Below are 5,531 nucleotides of genomic sequence, written 5' to 3'. Positions count from 1 at the left end.
CAGATCAGAATAGTATCAAAGATGGTGATTGATTTTTTTTTTTAATATCCAGGCAATCTTTGCTTTGAATGGACTGCAGAACTATAATATGTCCCTGCTAACTAAAACCACATATCTTAATAATCAATACTCAATCTTATCTTAGTAATCAATGGGAAAAATTACAATTGTTCTCAATTTTTTTTTCTTAAAGCATTGAAAACTTCCTGGTGTCAGTTATAAACATATAGGAGAATGAAAGAATAGTATAGTCTTTCATTTATTTAGGACATTGTAATTTAAGCCATTAGAAACATTGAGATTTAGTGTTTTCTTTGTAAAAAAAAAAAAAAACAACAACCCCTTCAAGAGTCATTTGAACAGAATTTGCCCTTTTCTTTTTGTAAAACTTAAAATAATGAGCAAGCATCTCTCCTATGCCTTGGTGAATGGTGGTGCTCCTAAGTCTATGTGGGCTTCAAACATTTTATCCTTTGCACTTTCGATGTCTTGAAATACCTCCTAGAGTTCTCTTAGTGTAAAGTTATTTGTCAGCATCACCTTCTCTGGGGCATTCATCTTTTTTTGCCAAGACCTCTTTCTTCACTTATGTTGATAAGTCTATCTTAACTAAGTCCCTCTAGCGACAAATCTAGAGTCTCTTGAACTATGGCTGTGCCAATATTTCCCTGAACAGGTGTTTCTTCTATAACTCCACTTGTGTTCGATTTGAATTTCACTTCAAGCATTATCATTTTTCATTTCTTTGCTACATTTTAATCTTTGTGGGTCAGTCCCTTTTTCAATTATCCATTTTTGCAAAATGCTGTGTTGGTTTATCACCAAGAGATGAAGAGGCAATGAGATCGCACACTTTGCTGTCTGTGCATGAACTAAATAACAGATGTGCAGTGACCAAACACCAACAGGCTTTAAAAGAAACAAAGTGATAGGTCATTGATTATGATGCACATTTCTCATTTATGTAAGAATATGTGGACTGAAGAGCAAGCAGTGAAGTTTGTACTTTATGTACTTACTCATAGTTAATATACTGTGGTAACTTAAATTTGAAACGTGTTATTGGTGAACTGGCATTACTTAATTAAACCAATGATAACTGCAATTCATGTCTATCAGAACCACAAAGTACCTGTATTTTAAAGGCAGAGATAATAGGATTTTTTGGAAGATAAGATGTAGGTGCAAAAAAATCCTGTGTCACAGCACCTGTCGCAAGTGCAATTTTACATTTGTGGGTGATATTATCTAATTACTGACTGTCCCTCTTTGATAAGCAGCTCCATCAGGGAAAAGACCACACCTAACTTTGTTTACCATTATGCAGCTGACATTGCACTTCCGCAAACAGTATCTAAGTCTCACAACAACCTCATGAAGTATTACTAATGTCATTTTGCGGATGAGGAAACCGAAACTCAGAAAAAATTAATTTAGCTTAGTTTCACATAACTAGTAAATGACACACCAAGACTCAGATTCATAGTTTCTGAATTCCAGATTCTCCAGACAGTGAATTCAGTACTCTTTCCTTTGAACCACCTCACACCTCCCAATTACAAATAGAGCAGAGTCCTACTAAGCCTTTCTTTGGAAACCATAGCATCATGTTTGCCATAAAGAGTTACCATGTAGAAGCTGTAGAATATAAGTGAGAACAGAAATAAAACAAATGTGGTGAGTTTGAATTTCCTGTCTGTATAAATATCTTACAAAAGTTTCCATGTAAATTCTAGTCTTAACCTCCATGACATAGATATATAAAATATTTCAGGACTTCTTTATTATCATAGCAATAAGACTGGCAGTGCCTAATTCAGCTTTTCCAAACTTCTAATTACAATATCTATGAAAATCCACAAAGACAAACCTGGCAACTGTACTGACAGGAGGCAAAAGACTATATCCTAGACTTCAGAGGAATTTCCACTATGTTCACAAACAATAAGGATTAATTAAGAAATGATCCTGAATTCCTGAAAATCTAGCCTGTGAATTAGAACATTAAGGAGAGGTACCTGGAAAATAAGAAAAGCTTTGACTCACACCACTGTCCATACCTAACTCAAAAGTGTCTGGTTGCATTTATCAGAAACCCACCTCTCTTTCCCAAAGGAAACAACTTCTCTCTCTTCCTTCACCATTTTCAAAGCTTGTATTCAGATGTTATTTCTCTCAGGATGCAACAGTAACAGAAATCGACACAACAGGGCAATGTGAGGCAGACTTCTTGATCCAATATAATGGTCAACAAGACTATTGTCCTGGCTGTTTTAACATTCAAAGTCGTCTCTGTAAAAATATAAAATCATCGCTTTGTTACTAGCATATTGTTATTTTAGCAAGTAAGATGCTTAGCACACATAACTCAGCCATTCCAATTTCATTTCCCATATGACATGAATTTCTAACAAGTAATTTTAGAACTAACAATAATTTTTTAAATTATCTAAAATTTTAAAATTTTCATTATTATACAATAGCCTAAAGTATCCAATTAAATGTACATATAATACTGAATACTAATAGAACCGACAGAAAACATTACTTGAAAATATCCTGTGTAATCTAGAGCTGAGAATAAGACTGCATAATGTAACATAACTATCCCCTCTCTTACAACCTTTTTATAATAAATACAAAATCAAAATTAAAACATTATGTAAAAAGAAACACATTGATGATATCCCCAAATGAAGACAGAGATTCTTTCCACTTGGGGGACATTTCCCTATTTGTATCCTCAATGGGGATAAATTAAGAAATGCATTCCTGCATTGCTCAAACTCTGCTTTGGGAATTGTAATCATGAAACCCACCAAGAGCAGAGGATTCTTTTAAATTCTCCAAAGGAAAAATATGTATTATCATTAAGCTGACAAATGTATGCATTATTTAAAATTAAATGAGTGTGACTATTCTTATTTTAAGAGAGAAATGGAGGATTTGACATGCATACCACGGAAGATACAAGTGATTTCTTAGAGAATGAGCACATACTTTGCTCAGAATGGCTCTGAAAAAAAGCCTGCGATAGAATAGACAAAAAGCCTGCGATAGAATAGACATATTATTCTAGGCTTTGTGCAGTTTCCTTCCGGGTGTTGCCTACCACCCACCTTATCCTCACCATCCGCACCAATCCCAGCCCATCCCAAACCTCCAACATCCTCAGACTTAACCTCCCTCAACCTGGTGGCTTTCCCGGGAGTTGGGGCACTCTGATTTAGGGTAAAGGTATCCACTCCAAACATCACTTGGCAATTTTTCTTAAAAACTGAAAATGTAGTTGTTTCTTTTTTATGCAACAGTAAAAATAACCCAGCATTTAACATATCATGTCACTTATGCATAAAAATGGCAGATCCAATACATGCCTCTAGTTTTGTTCTCTTCCATTAAGAGTAATAAAGAGACTTTTGCTTTTAATCCCCAAGTAGGGATAGAACAGGAGGAGAAACAACTTCAACAACATTTTAGAAAAGGGAAAGCAGGTGGAGGAGCAAAAACTAACTTAGAAGACTAGAAAAAGATGAATCCTAATCTGGCAGATGAGGAAAGCGTGAATATATTCATAGAATCCTTAAAGGCTCAGGTATTGGAAGGATCAAGTACTTGCAGAAATGGAGTGCTAACATAAGGAAAATGTGTGAAGAGCGGTTTAAGAAGCAGCTAGAGACCAGTTCCCCTCTTCTATTCTGTGAAGCTGGGCAAATTCTCCCCAGGCACCTGACAGAAATCCAGTAATTTATTCTTTGGAGATTTGTATTAATCTGACATTCTTAAACTAAAGTGGACTACCAAGATTCCCAGACGGCTGAGAAAACCTATAACAGGAATAACTGAGATCAAGCAAACAGAAAGAAACAACTTGGAGGAAACAGAGACTGCAGGGGAAAGAAAGTTTGAGAAAAACTCGATTCTAGAGACAGAAGACGCTATAAATAAGACACTATAAAAAGGAACATTCATGGAACAAAAGAATAGTCATGGAATTTAAAATAAGAGAGCATAATTCTAAAAAACAAACAAACAATAGATTTACTAGGACATAAAATTTAGGAAATCTCCCAGAAAGATGAAAAATGAAAGAAATAGAAAATAGAAGAGGAAAAAAAAGAAAGCTTGTGTATCTGGTTTAAATTCTTTCTTATTTTCATTATAAATAATGTTTTCAAAAGTCAAACAATAAGGCTTATAACAAAAAAAAATTATCAATTCCCCTATTCATTCTTTCTTAGTTCTTCCTTGGTGATTTTAGAGGCAATCACTTTGGCTTTTTCATCTGTTTCTTGTTGGCATTTACTTAACTATATATGTTTAAATAATATGTGTATTTTGCTATGTTTAGATATATCAATTTGGGGCATAATCTAATTACTCCCTATGATGGTAGCCGAGCATTTTATTCTTATACTCTCATCTCCTCTGCTTTCTCTGCTCCATGATTTCAATGCAGTTGTACTCATTTTTTAGATTAAATCAATATCCAGTGATGTCTATGTTAATATTACTCATAGCTGAACACTATACTATGATTATATCTCCTTTCTTATTTTTTTGCCAAAGTTAATTATTACCATCCTTTTTGTATTGAGGTACAATTTACACACAATAATGTGCACTCATCATTACAATTCAGTGAATTTTAGTAAATTTATAGAGTTGTGCAACTATCATTACAATCTAGCTTTGGAACCTTTCCATCCGTCCAGAAAACTCCCGTGTGTCTGTTTGCAGTCAGTCCCTGCTTTTGCTCCCAGCCCCGGGCAACCACTCATCTGTTTTCTGTCTCTATAAATTTGCCTTTTCTGGAAACTTCATACAAATGGAATCATGCAATATTTAGCCTTTTGTGTCTGGCTTCTTTCACTTAGCATAATATTTTGAGATTCATTATGTTGTACCATGTATCTGTAGTTTGTTCCTTTTTATTGATGAATAGTATTCTATTTTATGGATATACAACACTTTGTTAATCCACTCACCAGTTGATGGATATTTGGATTGTTTCCACTTTTGGCTACTATAAATAATGCTGCTGTGAATGAATATATGTGTACAAGTCTTTGTGTGGATGTATGTTTTCATTTCCTTCGGATAAATACCTTGGCATGGAATTGCTGAGTTGTAGAGTAAGCTTATGTGTAACTTCTGAAGAAACAGCTAACCTGTTTTTCAATGTAGCTGTCTTATTTTACATTCACCCGAGCAATGTATGAGAGTTTTAGTAATTTCATATTGTCACCTACACTTGAAATTGTCAGTCTTTTTTTTGTTTAAAGCCATTTTAGTCAGTGTATAGCAGCATCTCACTTTAATTCTCATTTCTCTGATAACTAATTATTTTGAGCATCTTTACCTGGGCTTATTAGTCCATGATTTCTTTGATGAAATTTTTATGCAAATCTGTTACCCACTGTATTAATTTTTTATTGCTGCCATAACAGATTACCACAAATGTGGCTGCTTAAAGTAATATATTTTTATTATCTTACAGTTTCTGTAGGTGAGAAGTCCAGTTGGGCTCA

General features: G+C 34.3%; 1 long non-coding RNA gene across 2 annotated transcripts in view; it reads right to left on the bottom strand.

Moving 5' to 3' along the window:
• Positions 1-304: 304 nt before the first annotated feature.
• The window catches only part of LOC111743412, a 24,399-nt gene continuing 19,172 nt past the window's right edge, over positions 305-5,531 (bottom strand). For both annotated transcript variants that reach the window (XR_002781690.1, XR_002781691.1), the window contains exon 3: positions 305-2,292. This is a non-coding gene — a long non-coding RNA (uncharacterized LOC111743412). The remainder of the gene's footprint in view (positions 2,293-5,531) is intronic.

This window comes from Pteropus vampyrus, unplaced genomic scaffold, assembly GCF_000151845.1.
Source record: "Pteropus vampyrus isolate Shadow unplaced genomic scaffold, Pvam_2.0 Scaffold113, whole genome shotgun sequence".
In the NCBI taxonomy this organism is placed as follows: Eukaryota; Metazoa; Chordata; class Mammalia; order Chiroptera; family Pteropodidae; genus Pteropus; species Pteropus vampyrus.
The sequence above is the reverse complement of the archived record's forward strand: the minus strand, read 5'-3'. Positions and strand labels throughout refer to the sequence as shown.